This window comes from Columba livia, chromosome 2 (assembly GCF_036013475.1).
Source record: "Columba livia isolate bColLiv1 breed racing homer chromosome 2, bColLiv1.pat.W.v2, whole genome shotgun sequence".
Classification (NCBI taxonomy): Eukaryota; Metazoa; Chordata; class Aves; order Columbiformes; family Columbidae; genus Columba; species Columba livia.
The window spans coordinates 77,836,290-77,852,638 of record NC_088603.1 but is presented as its reverse complement, the minus strand read 5'-3'; the positions used below and the strand labels follow the sequence as shown (position 1 = coordinate 77,852,638).

General features: G+C 40.9%; 1 long non-coding RNA gene across 1 annotated transcript in view; it reads left to right on the top strand.

Moving 5' to 3' along the window:
• The first annotated feature begins 442 nt into the window (after nucleotides 1-442).
• LOC110357703 (uncharacterized) overlaps nucleotides 443-16,349 on the top strand; it is a 35,503-nt gene continuing 19,596 nt past the window's right edge. Inside the window, exons 1-3 of the long non-coding RNA XR_010470326.1 lie at nucleotides 443-535; nucleotides 9,024-9,130; nucleotides 12,809-12,963. This is a non-coding gene — a long non-coding RNA (uncharacterized LOC110357703). The remainder of the gene's footprint in view (nucleotides 536-9,023; nucleotides 9,131-12,808; nucleotides 12,964-16,349) is intronic.

Below are 16,349 nucleotides of genomic sequence, written 5' to 3'. Positions count from 1 at the left end.
CTGAAGAAAGAGAGGAAAAAAAACCACCAACAACAAACTATTAGTTGGTGTTTAAAACATAAGCAAGTTGATTCCCTCTCCATTTCCCAGAAAGTAAATAAAATCCCCTGCCCCCCCCAAAAAAACCCCAATCAATCAAACAAACAAAAATAAAACAAACAAACAAACACCAAAACAAACAACAACAACTCTGCCCAAACATTATAAACCACCTCTTTTTTGTGACTCATTCTCTTTGAACGTCATCCAGTCAGCTGATCGGAGCCAGCCCAGCGAGAGCCGAGCCGGCGGGGTTCAGACGACCACGAGGTTCAGCCGAGATTAGGAAGCTCAGAGGGAAACGTGCAGGGACAGCGTGATTCCCGTCGAGTCCCAATCCCTGCAGCCCCTGCAGCCATTGCGAGAGAGCGGCTGACTGGGCGGGGGGCGTTCCCACGGTAACGGAGACCACACCCTCTCCCCTTGCCTTGAAACATCCTTTGGGACTAGTCGCTGCCCACCAGGTGTAGGGAGGAGCAACCAGCTTGTGTAGCGGGTGAGTCCCACCCACACTGTGCTGCAGCAGCAGGTGTGGTACCTTGTGTAGCAGGGTGCAGAGAGCAGTTGTCGCTTGTCAGCCCCTCTAACTTATTGCCAGCATCCCAGTGTGCTGACGACCATGGTCGCCTCCAGGAGGAGAGCTTGTCTCAGACAGACTGTGGCTATGCAGACTGAGGAGGTTCTGTCCCGAACGGTGGCTGTTCAGGTCTCCGGCTGCAGGGAGTGCCAGAGCCTGCTGCTGCTGGGGGAGGGAGGCCAGCACTCCACCTGTGTGAGGTGTGAGCAGGTGCAAGACCTGCTCGACATGGTTGTGAAACTTAAGGAGGAGGTTGAGATGTTGAGGACCATCAGGGAGTGCGAAAGGGAGATCAACTGGTGGAGTAACACCCTGACGTGCCAGTCAGAAAGGTCCCAGGGAGGTACCCCCCAAAAGGAGATGGACCTCCTGCCCTCTCAGACAGAGGTGGAAGTCCTGAGACGGCCCCACCCTTGTTGCTGTCGGGCAGAGGTAGGGGAACTAAAAGACAATGAGGGTTGGAAGTGTATTCCGGTTCAGTGTCACGGGCAGCCCCCCTCCCTGCCTGTCTTGTCTCCCCAGGTGCCCCTCCGTAATAGGTTTGAGGCTCTGGATCTTGAAGAAGAGGTGGGTGAGGAGGTGGTGCCAAGCCTGCCTACAAGATCACATAGGAAGAGGTGGTTGACTTCACAACTTAAGACTGCCTCTGATAAGAAAGAAAGAAGGGTGATTGTAATAGGAAATTCCCTTCTGAAAGGAACAGAGGGCCCAATATGCAGGGTTGACCCTCATCTTAGGGAAGTTTGTAGTCTACCTGGAGCCCGGATCAAGGATATTGCTAGAGAGCTCCCCAAAGTGGTGCACCCGACAAACTACTACCCGCTGCTGGTCTTCCAGACAGATGGGGAGGAAACTGCTTCCCGTAGTCTGAGGGGAATGAAGAACGATTTCAAGGTCTTGGGAAGGATGGTGAAAGACTCAGGGGCTCAAGTGATCTTCTCTTCACTCCTTCCATCTTCAAGTAACGATGTGGGATGCAATAGGAAAGTTCAGTGTCTAAATGATTGGCTCCAAGACTGGTGCTACAGGCAGGGCTTTGGATTTTTTGATAATGGTTGGTTTTATAAGTCACCAGTCCGGACAGTGTCAAGCGGGAAAGGTTTATCTCGCAGGGGCAAAAGGATGCTGGGGCAGGAATTAGCTGGGCTCATTTGGAGAGCTTTAAACTAGGCTCGAAGGGGGATGGGGTTGTAGCTGGGCTTGTCCCAGTGGGGCAGTGTTCTAAAACTGATGAGGACTGGGTGGCCTCCTATGCCCCTAGGGAGAAATTGGTGTGCTCTGCTCGCTCCCTGAAATGCCTGTACACCAATGCGCGCAGCATGGGGAATAAGCAGGAGGAGTTAGAATCCTGTGTTTGGTTGGGAGATTATGATCTGGTGGCAATTACAGAAACATGGTGGGACAGTTCACATGACTGGAATGTGGTCATGGATGGCTATGCCCTTTTCAGGAAAGACAGGCCAGCCAGGCGTGGTGGTGGAGTTGCTCTCTATGTGAGAGAGCAACTACAATGTACTAAATTCTGCCCAGGAGTGGATGACGAGCGAGTTGAGAGTGTATGGGTCAGGATCAAGGGGCAGGCTGGCAGGGGTGACACTGTTGTGGGCGTCTATTACAGGCCACCAGATCAGGCTGAGGAAGTTGATGAGGCCTTCTATGGGCAGTTGAGAGTGGCCTCACAGTCACAGGCCCTGGTTGTTGTGGGGGATTTTAACTTCCCTGATGTTTGCTGGAAGGGCCATTCAGCCAGCCAGCCACAGTCCAGGAGGTTCCTCCAGTGCATTGATGATAACTTCCTCATGCAGATGGTGGAGGAGCTGACTAGGAGAGGTGCACTGCTGGATCTCATCCTCACTAACAAGGAGGGTCTGGTCAAAGCAGTAAAGGTTGAGGGCTGCCTGGGTTGCAGTGACCACAAGATGGTGGAGTTCAGCATCTTGGGTGGCAGGAACAGAATAGCAAGTAGAATTGCAACCCTGGACTTTAGCAGGGCTAACTTTGGCCTTTTCAAGCAATTGCTGGGGGAAATCCCATGGGCAAGACTGCTTGAAGGAAAAGGGGCCCAAGATAGCTGGATTGCATTCAGAGATTGCTTCTTCCACGCTCAGGATCAGAGCATCCCCACACGAAGGAAGTCAAGGAAGGGAGCCAGGAGGCCTGCGTGGTTGAATAGAGATCTGTTGGGTATGCTCAAGCAGAAAAGGAGAGTTTACAGGTCATGGAAGCAGGGGCTGGCCACTTGGGAAGAATATAAGGCTGCTGTTAGAGGATGTAGGAAGGCAGCTAGGATAGCCAAGGCCTCCTTAGAATTACAGCTGGCGAGAGGGGTCAAGGACAACAAAAAGAACTTTTTCAAATACATAGCTGATAAAACTAATACCAGAGGCAATGTAGGCCCACTGATGAATGGGGTGGGTGCCCTGGTGGCAGAAGATACAGAGAAGGCAGAATTACTGAATGCCTTCTTTGTCTCAGTCTACTCTGCCGGAGGCTGTCCTGGGGAGCCCTGTACCCCTGAGACCCCGGATGAAGCCAGGTCAATGGAGGACTTTGCTTTAGTTGATGAGGGCTGGGTTAGGGAGCAATTAAATCGTCTGGACATCCATAAATCCATGGGTCCAGATGGGATGCATCCGTGGGTGCTGAGGGAGCTGGCTGAAGTCATTGCTGGACCGCTCTCCATCATCTTTGCAAAGTCTTGGGAAACGGGAGAGGTGCCCGAGGATTGGAGGAAAGCAAATGTCACTCCAGTCTTCAAAAAGGGCAAGAAGGAGGACCCGGGTAATTATAGACCGGTCAGCCTCACCTCTGTCCCTGGGAAAGTAATGGAACAGCTTATCCTTGGTGCCATCTCAAGGCATATCAAGGATAAGAGGGTTATTAGGGGCAGTCAGCATGGCTTTACCAAGGGTAAGTCATGCATGACCAACCTCATAGCCTTTTATGAGAATGTCACAAGGTGGATGGATGATGGCAGAGCGGTGGATGTGGTCTACCTTGACTTCAGTAAAGCCTTTGACACAGTCTCCCACAGCATCCTCACAGCTAAGTTGAGGAAGTGTGGTCTAGACAATAGACTAGTGAGGTGGGTTGCAAACTGGCTTAAGGAGAGAAGCCAGAGAGTGGTAGTCAATGGTGCGGAGTCTAGTTGGAGGCCAGTATCTAGTGGAGTGCCTCAGGGGTCAGTGCTGGGGCCAATATTATTCAATATATTCATTAACGATTTAGACGAGGGAATAGAGTGTACTATCAGCAAGTTTGCTGATGACACTAAGCTGGGAGGAGTGGCTGACATGCCAGAAGGCTGTGCTGCCATCCAGCGGGACCTGGACAGGCTGGAGAGTTGGGCGGGGAATAACCTGATGAAATTTAACAAGGGAAAGTGTAGAGTCCTGCATCTGGGCAGGAAGAACCCCAGGTTCTAGTATAGGTTGGGAAATTACAGATTAGAGAGCAGTGTAGGGGAAAGGGACCTGGGGGTCCTGGTGGCCAACAGGATGACCATGAGCCAGTACTGTGCCCTTGTGGCCAGGAAGGCCAATGGCATCCTGGGGTGTATTAGAAGGGGAGTGGCTAGTAGATCGAGAGAGGTTCTCCTTCCCCTCTACTCCGCCCTGGTGAGACCACATCTGGAATATTGTGTCCAGTTCTGGGCCCCTCAGTTCAAGAAAGACAGGGAACTGCTGGAGAGAGTCCAGCGTAGGGCAACCAAGATGATTAAGGGAGTGGAGCACCTCCCTTATGAAGAAAGGCTGAGGGAGATGAGGCTCTTTAGTTTGGAGAAGAGGAGACTGAGGGGGGACCTCATTAATGTTTATAAATATATAAAGGGTGAGTGCCATGAGGATGGAGCCAGGCTCTTCTCGGTGGCCAACAATGATAGGACAAGGGGTAATGGGATCAAGCTGGAACACAAGAGGTTCCGCTTAAATTTGAGAAAAAACTTCTTCTCAGTGAGGGTAACAGAGCACTGGAACAGGCTGCCCAGGGAGGTTGTGGAGTCTCCTTCTCTGGAGACATTCAAAACCCGCCTGGACATGTTCCTGTGCTACCTCACCTAGGCGTTCCTGCTGTGGCAGGGGGATTGGACTAGATGATCTTTTGAGGTCCCTTCCAATCCCAAACATACTGTGATACTGTGATACTGTGAATGTTAGAACTGTTTTTCTTTCCCACTGCTCTGCATAGGAGATCAGATTTAACTGACAGTTAATCACAGAAGGAACTACTAGTAGATTGGTACACACAATGATCTATTGTCCAGCTCTCAGGCCCTTCCCAGGCAGTGTTGCACACCACAGGACCAAATGCATGGTCACTGTTACTGTGAAAGCCTTAATCTGGTATAATTTCCTACTTTCTGAAAGCCTAGGCTGTGCCATCACAAAGTAAATACAATGTAATTCCTATAGTTGAACAGCTGAGGCAACAGAAACAGGAGGGTCATGTATGTATCTGTCTTGTCTAGTTATAGAACAGAAGCAGGTGATGTCCCACACTTCTTGTCTGGAGAAGCCAAACTGTTCAGAAATTTGGGACCATTTGGGACTATTTTAGAAGGTCAAAATTGGAAAACAGATTACTCAAATCTGGACAGATAACTGACAAAGGTATAATTCTCTTGTTTCAGAAACATATCAAAAAATGGCTGAATAACAGACAAAACAAAAACATTGAGATAAGTAAGGAAGTCCTATATTCTTCTGTTTGTATTAGTAGCTTGCCTTTATCTTAAGAGTTTCCCTACCAATTTCCAGAGATTTTGTTTGTATTCAGGACAAACCAGTTTTCTGTGGTTTGGCAGCTCATACCTTCCAACGACAAATGGAGTGGAGGTGGAGAAGAGATTTTGTAATTAAATAAAGTTCTGGCATATGGTCAAACATACTTGCACACAGGAACACAGAGTACAAAGGAGAAAATGAAATTCCCTTGATCTTCCATCAGTGTTGGAGAAATTTTGGCACATGAGGGCTGTCAAGAAAACCTTCCTCTGGACTGCAGTTATGCATTAGAATGCACATCACAAGAACCCAGTCTTCAATACAAAAGAAATGACTCCTCAGTAAAGACAATAGGTCCGTTCATTGCATGAAGCATTCTGTCAGTAGAATCAGAGGTGAAGATAAAAGGCTTCAAGGTAACCAATGAAAGACCGGGCTCTTGAGGTTATGACTTTGAGATATCTGAAAAATCAGATTTTTAGCAGGTGACAAGGATTCACATTTAAAAGCCTGAATCCTTTAGGACCTCTGTTTCCTTTCCTTTAAACTATAGAACCAGAAAGAGGGACAAAATAAATCACTGTCTTAAGTTCATGGAGAGGTGAAAACCTTGTAGTGCAACATGGAAGGATTTTATTGCTGCATTATGATATAGAATGTCGCATCTGCATTAAAAAAATGGAGCTCAGACAAGATTCACCAAAATAAAAAAAACCTGTTGATTAAATAGCTTGCTAGTGTCTTCCCCACTCCCTCAGCTTTAAAACATTATACCAAGTTTATTTTATGGCTAAAATAAAGCAATGAAATCATTACGTATTGAAAGAGTAGCAGCCAGCAGTTCATAATTGTTTATGACTGTTACAGCTGGAAAAAAGTCCCTGTTGTACTTCTGATTCATTTTCATGATCCATTGACCAGCTGGTATGAGAAGCATCATTAATGAAGCATGAGATTTCATGCAGTTTGGCCACACAGCAGGAGATATGCTTCACCTTATACTGATTCTCTTTTTGCTAGCTCTTACAGCAAGAAATGTCAATGTGTTGAGGACACATTAAAAGTAAGATATGTATATATTATTCAGTCTTCATTGGATATCACTGACAACTATCATACTGCTTCTTAGAGTGACAGCTTTCAACAGAGCATTGCTCTGTGAAATAGCGTACAGAGCCACACACTGTGAAAGGGAAAATGTAAAATCAAAGGAGTTTCGTAACAGCTATTATTCAATGAGGTTTTAGATGTTTTTAACAAAAGCAAAGCAGGAGTTTTTCTCTCTCATAAGAAGAAAATAAATACTGGAAACAGATTGGATTTTATATATCAAGTAACTAGCAGCACTAAAACCACATAGAAGTATTTTTAAAATAACAGTCTTATATGTACATGAGCATGAATGCATGGGCATATGTGATGGAGTTTTTTAGGCATGCTGTTGTATGTATTATTTATATTTTCTTCCTAAAACAATATTATTATAAGAAAAAATCTCTTTTATAGCTTTCTACAACAGATATAAAATAATAATCTAATTCATCCCCCAAAACTCTTTGCAAAACATTTCTCTACTGCCCTCTGCATATCCTAGGTCACTTAAGATGAATGATGGATGCAGGAATTTCATTGAACTACACATGAAAATTAACAAGTGGTGGCAAACTAAATTCTTACTTAATTTTAGCATTGATTTCCTGTTTAACATCCCAAACTTGAATTTTAAAAATACTGCTGAATTACCATACTGAAACTGATGCAGAAAAATTTACACAGGAAATCACTGAGGTGGGACCAAGAATCTGGGTCTTGTGTGGCAATAATTGTACCTCCTTGAGTTTATATGACAGATTGCAAAGTCAGGAAGACATCATTGTGTACTCTATTAATTGCAATGGGAAGAGGTGACATTCACATGGTTCAAAGAGGAACTGAATAGTAGAACTTAGTTACAATAAGAGGTACTAAATATACCTTATGTTATTGCAGAGAATCTTGTAAATACCTTATTACAGAGATTCATGTTTTAGGGCTTTGGGTGGGTCAAAATGAATCCAAACAGTAAGCAGCAAGAAACTTCGTAAAACGGTGTTAACAAATAATATAGGAAGACACATATGGCTTAATAAAAAGTAACTGTATTCTTTATGTTACTATAGGGATATCTTTTATTTTCTGGACTCAATTTGGTCGGGTTGTACCTACAGAGACCAGCCTATTCCAATAAAAATTTTAACTGCTGGAGATACTTTATGCAGAGTCAGATGTTCTGTGGAAAAAAAAAAATAAATCTAAAATTCAAAACACATCCTTTTTTCTCTTTAAGATGCCAAAATCGTGCATATTGTCTTCATCTCTTCAGCTCTGCTCTGAGATATAGAAGAAGCTTAATGGAAAAGAAAAAGCTGGTGTTCTGGTTTTGTTAAAAACAAGACCAGTGATCTTTCCTTTCAGTTAGGTTCTTCTAAGTACCTTCTAAGTAAATGCACTTTTCTGAATTTAGCTACATGTTTTTTGAGACACTGTTCACTCTGGACTGAAAAGATGACCAATGGAATGCAGGAGAGGCTCATGTTTATATTTATTGCTATAACAACTAAGAATGTTGATGAGTTTTCACATGTTCCGTCACAGGAGGGGTGTATTTGCAAGGAGGGGAGGACAGAACAGGTAGCTAAAGCTGACCAGCTGAGTATTCCATCCCACTCATGTCATACACCCTCCAACTGAGTATTCTATCCCATCCGTGTCGTACACCCTATAAAAGAGGGAGATCACAATTATCTCACTCTCTTTGACTGTGGCTGGCATCTGAAGAGGACCATGACTGTTGTACCTTCAATCCAAGGCCTGAGACCCTGCATTCCTGAATCCAGTCCCAGTTTGTTGTTAAGTCCCACCCAGGACTTCTGGGTGCCTGCCCTGCAGCCACTGGAGCCATGCCAGCTTCGCCCACCACAGAAGGGGTTAAACACTGCTACCTGTGACATTCAGGATTGGGTTTTGTATATTTTGTATTATTTTCTCTATTTATTAATAGCATTAGTAAAGCATTTTAAAACCTTTTCAACTTGAAGTCTCTCTCCCTTTTTCCTTCCTGTCACTTTCCCTTAGCAAGGACTTTTTCCTATGCAGAGAGGGTAGAAGGTGGAGGGGATTAACAGAGAGCATCTGCCATGGTTTATTGTTTGCCTTGCAATTAGACTTTGACAGTACGGGGATAGTGAAACAGTAAGGAGATAGAGAAACCATACGGGGAAAGATAAGAGAAATGGTGACAGCTGGAAAAAAAAATAATATCCCAAATTCTGATAAGGCAGAACAGAAGGACAGAGAAATTTAAAAGAACAAAACCAAATCCACCTCAAAAAAAACCACAACAGTTTAATTCACTGAGTAACTGAAAAGAGTGAAATATAACTTATTTCTAGAAATTGTTGTATGTGTCTTCTAAAGAATGTCTAACATATTTGAAGCACATGGACTAAATATTACATTAAAGCACAGCTGTATCATAGCGAAATTATGAGATCATATTACCTAAGTAGAATGACAAATGTATGTTACTGAACCACAGAAAACAATGGTGGTAATTCATGTAATAAGCTCATATAAAAATGTCTGAACAGTTTAGTATTAGTGACAGTTCTCCTGTCCCTGATGCAGTTTTGCATTTCTTCCAGTCCCTCTTCTGGCCTAAGATGCAATGGTAGCAGAAGACTTCCAAGTTCACCATCTACTGAGCACAACCTACTCACAGGCTGGTTGCAACCTGTCTTCTCATTTGTAGGTGTCACTTACCACTCTAATGTGTTAAAAAAAAACTATTGAATCAGTAGATATAAAAAGAAAAGTAATAACTTTTGTTTGTTTGTTTTGTGTTGGGTGTGGTGTTTTTTTGTTTGTTTTGTTTGTTTGTTTGGGGGTTGTTTGTTTGTTTGTTTGTTTGGGGTGTGTTTTTTTTGTTTTTGTTTTTGTTTTTTCCATACTGAAATACCAGGGGAAATAAAAGATAGTTTGGAATCTATGAGTGAAGTTAGAATTCACCAATGTTAGCCTACCTGTACACACCCATTTTCCTAAAAGGTGTCTTGAGACTTTAAATGATCACAAGTAACCATTGGCTCGATTTTCTCATCACTAAAACATGCCAAAAAATAGTTATAGTCTACTTTATATAAGAGTTACCACGTTAATAGATACATAGTGATTTTTGAGGTTATTTCAAATTTTTTCATTGGGTCAAAAAAGGTTCACCACAGCTGTCAGCATTAAGAAACACCTGGCAGAAAGTATATTTTAATCAAATTGAAATAACTTTATAATAAGAAGACATTAATAAGATATTAAAAAGAAATTCCCTTGGAATTCCACCAATTGTTGGAACAAAAAAAAAAAAAAAAAGAAATATGTGAAAACAAAATTATCAATATGAAATGAAATTATTATGAGATGCCATTTGCTTAACTTGAGATATTGAATTATAAGAAAAAATATATTATATGTGTTTACATACATAAATAGTAATTTATTCTCCAATAAAAAATAAAAAAGAAGAAGAATGTGGCACTAATGAATTCAGAGACTTCAGAAGACAAATGAATGAAACTATTTTCTGCAGTCCTGAAATGAAACAACAGCTTTAAAACTGTGTATAAGTATAAAAATACACTGGACACCTGCAAAGTACTGTTATTTTAAACATCTAATGCTTAAAAATCTGCCTCAGAATAATTTACAGAACATCTGGCATAAAGTCAAGCATATCAAGTTTACTGCTGTACTGAAAATTATCAGAATTCAGAGCTCAATTAATTACCTTTAAAACTTAAGATTCACTACAGTGCTACTTAAGTAAAAAAGACAGGTGTAGCAAGGTGATGGAATGAGCTATGGAAACTAATTTTGGGTCTGCAAACATAATAAAAAAAGACTTCTGAGAGCTGTGAAATACCTCAGGCAACTCCCTGGAGTCTTGAAGTAATCAGGAGAATGTTCTTGTCTGTCCATTTGTTTTCAAATATTTCTGTTCTGCAGAAAGAAGAGAGTTCCATAAATGACATTTTTTAAATTAAACACTCTTCATCTGAAAAATTATCAACAATTCAGTTAATATCTTCATGCAAAGCCACCTTAAAAGACATCTCTGACAGAAGCGGGTAAGGAGGACGGAAGGTTGCCCAGACCACTGCTTATGCAGACACAAGTGAAATAATAACAAAACAAACAAAGGAAAATCTTCTCATTCTTTCTTCTGTAAATACAGCCAACAAAGGAAAGGAATTTTGTCCTGGTTATTCTTTGAAGGAATAAATACGGTGGGGAATGGAAAGAGAAAGAATGAACATTGCTACTGAAGAGCAACAGGCAACAACTTCTAAGGATATCTAGATGGACCTTACCATAAAAAAAAAAAAAAAAAAGAACAAGGAGAAGGAAATTAGCAGTAGATTAAAACAGCCAATTATCCCTCTGCATCATGTTATCCTAGTACATTCATGGCAGACCCTGGAGGAATCCAAATTTTCAAGAGTGCCTTCCCTCCCACAGGTTCATGCAAGTGTCCCTTGTTTTGTAGTGACAGAAAGTATTCAACAGCAGCAGTTTAGTAGTTAGTTGAAAGGAAATAACAGTTTTATTGTATATTTTCCTAAAATATTTGCAGACATTGAGCTGCAGAACATGGAAATATGTAATGGAGATACCCACGTTCCAAATGCCTCTAGAATTTGGCATGTGGAAATGAATGATATGTGCCTCTTCAGTGAAATTGCTTTGGCTGCCTATAACAAAGATCCTTGCTTACATCTGAACACAACTCTCTGCTTTTTAGTGAGGTGACAGAAGGACATGTAGCTCTAATTGTGCAGCAAAAGCTGGTAAAAACCTTGGGCTCCTGGTTCACCAGAAATTCCATTTTTATTTGTATTTTTCTAATTTGTTGTGAATGAAAAGCTCCTAGAGCTCTCTTCATCCATGACATGAGCATTTTTTTATGCTAGGGAAAAATGTCTATTTCATTAAACTCTAAGTAAAGGGCCACAGATTTATTAATTTATTAATATGCCAGAAATCTTTCAGGGGCCTTCTTAAGGGTTGAGAAAAAAGTTATCAGATGCAAAACCTTTCAAACAGAAATTTACAAGCTTAATAGACCCACATAGTTTGAACCAAACGTTGTTCCAGTGGATAACTCACAGGGACCTGTATTCATTGAAGACTGAACACCTCAGCAATTAGATTTAATTAAAAAAGAAAAAAAAAAAGCAAGCAAACAAAACAAGAAGATAAACAAACAAACCAAAACAAACCCCAACACCAAAACTTATTAAATAAATAATTAATGTAGAAATTTTATGTCCTTTTTGTATAATATTTTTCTTTAGAGCTCAGGCTAGACACAGTATTCAGATGGGATCTCATAAGTGCCAAGTAGAGGGCAAGAAATCTTGCCTTTGATGCCCAGCCTGTGCCCCTGTGATTAACTCCCAGGGTGTCTGCTGTCTCTGCAGCCAGGGCACAGTGCTGGCTTATGCTGAGCTTATATCTGTCAAGGCTCCCTGGTTCCTTCCCACAGGGCTGCTCCCAGACAGGCAGACCTCTCAGCCTGTGCGCTTGCCCCAGTGCTTCCTGCCCAGGGGCAGCACTTGGCTTTATCCTTGTTGAAATATAGGAGGTTCCTGATGACGTATTTCTCCAGCCCTCTGGATGCCAGCATTGTGCTTGAGTGTCCTCAGTGGTGCCCCCCCGCTCCACTTTGATGTTGTCTCCAAACTGTATTAGAGTGCTGTTCATCACCTTCTTCTTCAGGCCATTGATAGAGATGTTAAACCATACAGGTCCCAGACAGACCCTTGCAATAAATGTTAGCCACAGAATTCCAGATAGGGTAAGAAAAATTAATAGCTACTCTCTGAACCTGACCATCCAACCTGCTATTTTGCCATCTCATTCACTGCTCACTCAGAACACAAAGTCCTAACTTGGATACAAGTATATTTGAGAAACAGGTTGCCTTTCACCTATTCATGGGTGGAGACCTTTTTTTATTTGCTAATTACCTTGACTTTAGTAAGGCTTTCAAATTTTTTTCATGCTCTCGGTTTAGGCAATTTTGGAGTTAACTAAGAAGAAATTCAACTTTATTTAAAAAATACTCCTTAACCTATTTGAAAACAAAAATTCAAAGCAAGCTTGTACTGTTTCACTGGCATCTCAGCTTAAGAGTAAAATCTCATCAGACAGATTTCAAGATCCTCACTTAATATGTAATGGTGAGTAAGAACATTGTTTGTCACAGTTATTAACTTTCCTAGGATTTATTGGTTTCAAACACTCAAAGTTTAGAGACTTAAACAGCAAAACATTATTCACTTTATTTTTGTCTGTGCATCATGATGCAATTTCAAATACTGCATAGCAGATTTTTTTTTTTTTTTTTTTTTTTTTTTTTTCTCCCCATAGGTAGCTTTTCTACTTTGTTTGGAAGGCTTGTTTTGGTCACAAGCTATTTGATTCTGCTTCACATTGATCAGTATGTGGCCTTGGGTCTGTTTGACAATCAAACCATGCTGAAAGAAATGTCCTCAAGTCTTTATCTCTGATGTTCATCACAACAATTAGGTAAGTTCTTTCTGAACACTGATACATTTATTTTCTTGTGACTACAACCAGACTACTCATTTTACAAACAGAAAACTGAAAGATTAAGGTCAAATGCAGTCTTTCATTCAAAGCACCCAACCTGAGACACTAACAGTTTCTGTTAGACACTAACAGGTAGAACAATAGAGTGTTTTATATGTTCTTACTGACTTCAGCTGTTGTTTGAAGAGTTCTGCATTTTGCATGCTAGACTGAAAGATCTCAAGCACAGCACCTGGAGAAAAACAGCGCCCTGCAATTCCTCGAAACTTTATTTAAATTAGTGGTGCAGCCTAATGTATAATCTACACTGCACAGATGAAAAACAGGGTTTTTCTGTCTTGATTTCCATTTTCCTATTCTCTGGGATAGTTTTCTTCTTTCATTTCCTCTCACTTTTAACCTTATTCAACTTACATCTTACATATTAAGCATGCAAATATATCAACACATGAAAAAGGCCAATTTGTGCAGTACTATTGGATATGAGCTCTCTGGAGTCTGTCTGGTTTTAGCCTACCCTGCTTAGCAATGTCATTTCACCTTTCCTGTTACAGAGCCTTATCACATTAATTTCACAAACTCCTCTTCCCCTTTTTATTATTTCCACTCGCTCATGCTGATGTTTTCATCCAGGCAGCTTGTGTCATGCTCCACTCAGCTCACACTTGGTCCCTGCATTTTTTTCTTCCCTATTCCCTTTTTCAGTCATAGTCCTGGTCTGCTTTAAAAAAATCATGGACAGTTATGGTGCTTCCTTCCATTTCTCAGAAGACCCCATTCAGCTTCATTTATTTTTATGTCCCTAGGCTTTTTACTTTAATGTAACTCAATTTTCTCTGCACTCTTCTAAGACTGGTCTTTTTCCTTCATTTGCTTTAGTGGTGGTGAATTCAGCCACAGGAAATATAGTTTTCCTGGCATCATGAGAGCCTGCATCCCAGTAGACAAAAAAAACCCACAAGACATAGGTGCTAAAAAGAACAGACATGTCTGTTGATAGAGGTGGTTGTGTTTCTACTGAAGATATATCTCCTCTACCTCCTAAAGAGAATATTACACCCCTGAATGAAGAAGGTGGTCCAAGAAGCCATAGACATCTGTTCACCAGAAGACCACACTATGTGTCAAATGATTTAAGCAGGACAGGACAATTATGTTAAAGAAGTGCTTTCTTACCTGTACTAGTTTTACTGGAGAATCTAAGTGACTACACTGACAACACTTACCTGAGATACGTATATCGCCTGTAAGGTCACTCTGGAGAAATGTCTGCATGACTGTATTAGTGTGAAGTTATGTTGCTGTTAACCCTGGGACAACACAGTATAATCAAACCTTCCTTTGTGTCTTATGCTTTGAGGGCATCTTTTTAGAAGATGTGAGTCAACTTAAATATTTTATTTGATGACATGCTGATAGCAATATATGCCACTGTGATCTCAAAGCTTGTTTATTAAGATTTCATTTTCACTGAAGCATCAGCAAGACTCATCTGCTGCTTGCAGCTTGTTAAGATATAGCATCATGTTTGCCTTGAAACACTGTGTTAAGATCCTCCCCAACCTTGAAACATATAGTTTTATGAACATTGGAACTAATCCATAAAATTTATGTCTTGAAGTTAATTGACTTTAGTGTCTGAGTTGAAAGCCCTGGTTGAAGCTTTTCTGGGTGCTGAGATGAGCGCAAACATTCACTCTAACAGATATTAAAAATAGTTATAAAACATGTAGAAAATCATGTTCTAAAATTCCTCTTTTGAATCACTGACTGTATCAGTGGCATTGTCTCTCTACTTAACTTCCTTAAGGGTTAACACATCTGAAAACTCTTTCCTTCAAAGATTTGACAGGGTGCTGCACTTATTTTGAGTTACACTGTGACGCTGATTTATGAAATATTTTAAGATTTCCTAAATAGTTAACCTTATAATTTCTTTCCTTCTGACTTGAACTCATTATATTAAGACCATTAGTATATTAGAAGCAAAAGAAAACAGAATAAAAACAACCTTACCTCTTAACAATTAATTTTACTTTTTATTTATTTGTTTATTATGGGGGCTTTGTGTGTTGGGTCTAGTTGGAATGGAAGTAGTTTTCTTCATAGCAGACCGCGTGGTCCTGTGTTTAAAATCTGTGAGTAAAACAGTGTTAATAACAAACCTCTGTTTTAACTATTGTTTAACGGTATTTGCACAGCATAGAAGCTGCTTCTGTCCCCCCAGTGAGTAGGCTGAGGATCAGCAAGAGTTTAGGAGGGCACACAGCTGGGACAGCAAACCTAAACTGACCAAAGGAATACGCCTCACTGTATAACTTCATGCTCATTAACAAAACTTGTTGGGGACTTTTTCCAAGGTAGCCATTCTTCAGAGACTGTCAGGGCAATGGTCTGTTGTTGAGATATGGTGAGTGATTACCTTTGCATCACTTACCGGTGTTTGTTTTTGGTTTTTGTTTTTTTTTTTTTTTAATCTGTGCTTGTTTATATGTTTTCCAGTCAGTTACCAAATTATCGTTGTCTCAACCCATGAGTTTATCTTGCATTTGCCCTTCTGACTCTCTCCTGCATTCTGCTGGGAGCTGGGAGTGAGCAAGTAGCTGATGGGTGCTCAGTTGCTAGCAGGGGTCAATCCACCACACTCTGGGACTGAACAACTTCTGTTTATGTAAGATGAGGTGCATATGCAAACCAGAAGATGTTACCATTCCACACACAAATATTTTTGTGATGCAGCTAGCATGACTTTTCTTGGATAATTTTGAGTGCTGCTTCATTTTTCAGATGTTGTCTCATTTTTTTTCCATAGTCATTAAGAATAATTTTTTGCTTCCAAAGATATCTAGGTATTAGATTCAGTCACCTATGTAGTCGGAAAAAATATACTCTTGATATCTCAAGTGCCATAGTATTTTCTGCAAATAGGATTTACACTTCAATATCTTGTAGGTGTTTTGAAAAGTACTCTAACTATATAGAAACAGAATCAATATGTCCAAGTCTTGATTATGAACTTCTTTCAACTTCCAGAGAATAGAATTCACATTTAAAAGTAAGACTAGATTTGAAGCCAGAGGTGTTTCAGAGTTTTATGTTCATTTGAATTGGAAATAAGAAATACTTATTTCCTGTCTTGCAAAGGGTGTCCTATGAGCACATGTGCATTTAGAAGTGTTCTTAACTTCAGAGGTCTGAAATGTCGTGAAAGTAATGTCTCACATAAGCTTTCTACTGCTGGAGAAACTAAGCCTTATGGTATCTATTGACATGGAATCTAGCTGCCAGGGAGGGCTGAAGTCAATTAAGAAAAAAGCTCCACATCTAAGTCTTAATCTTGATTTCCATTTCGGTTTAAATTT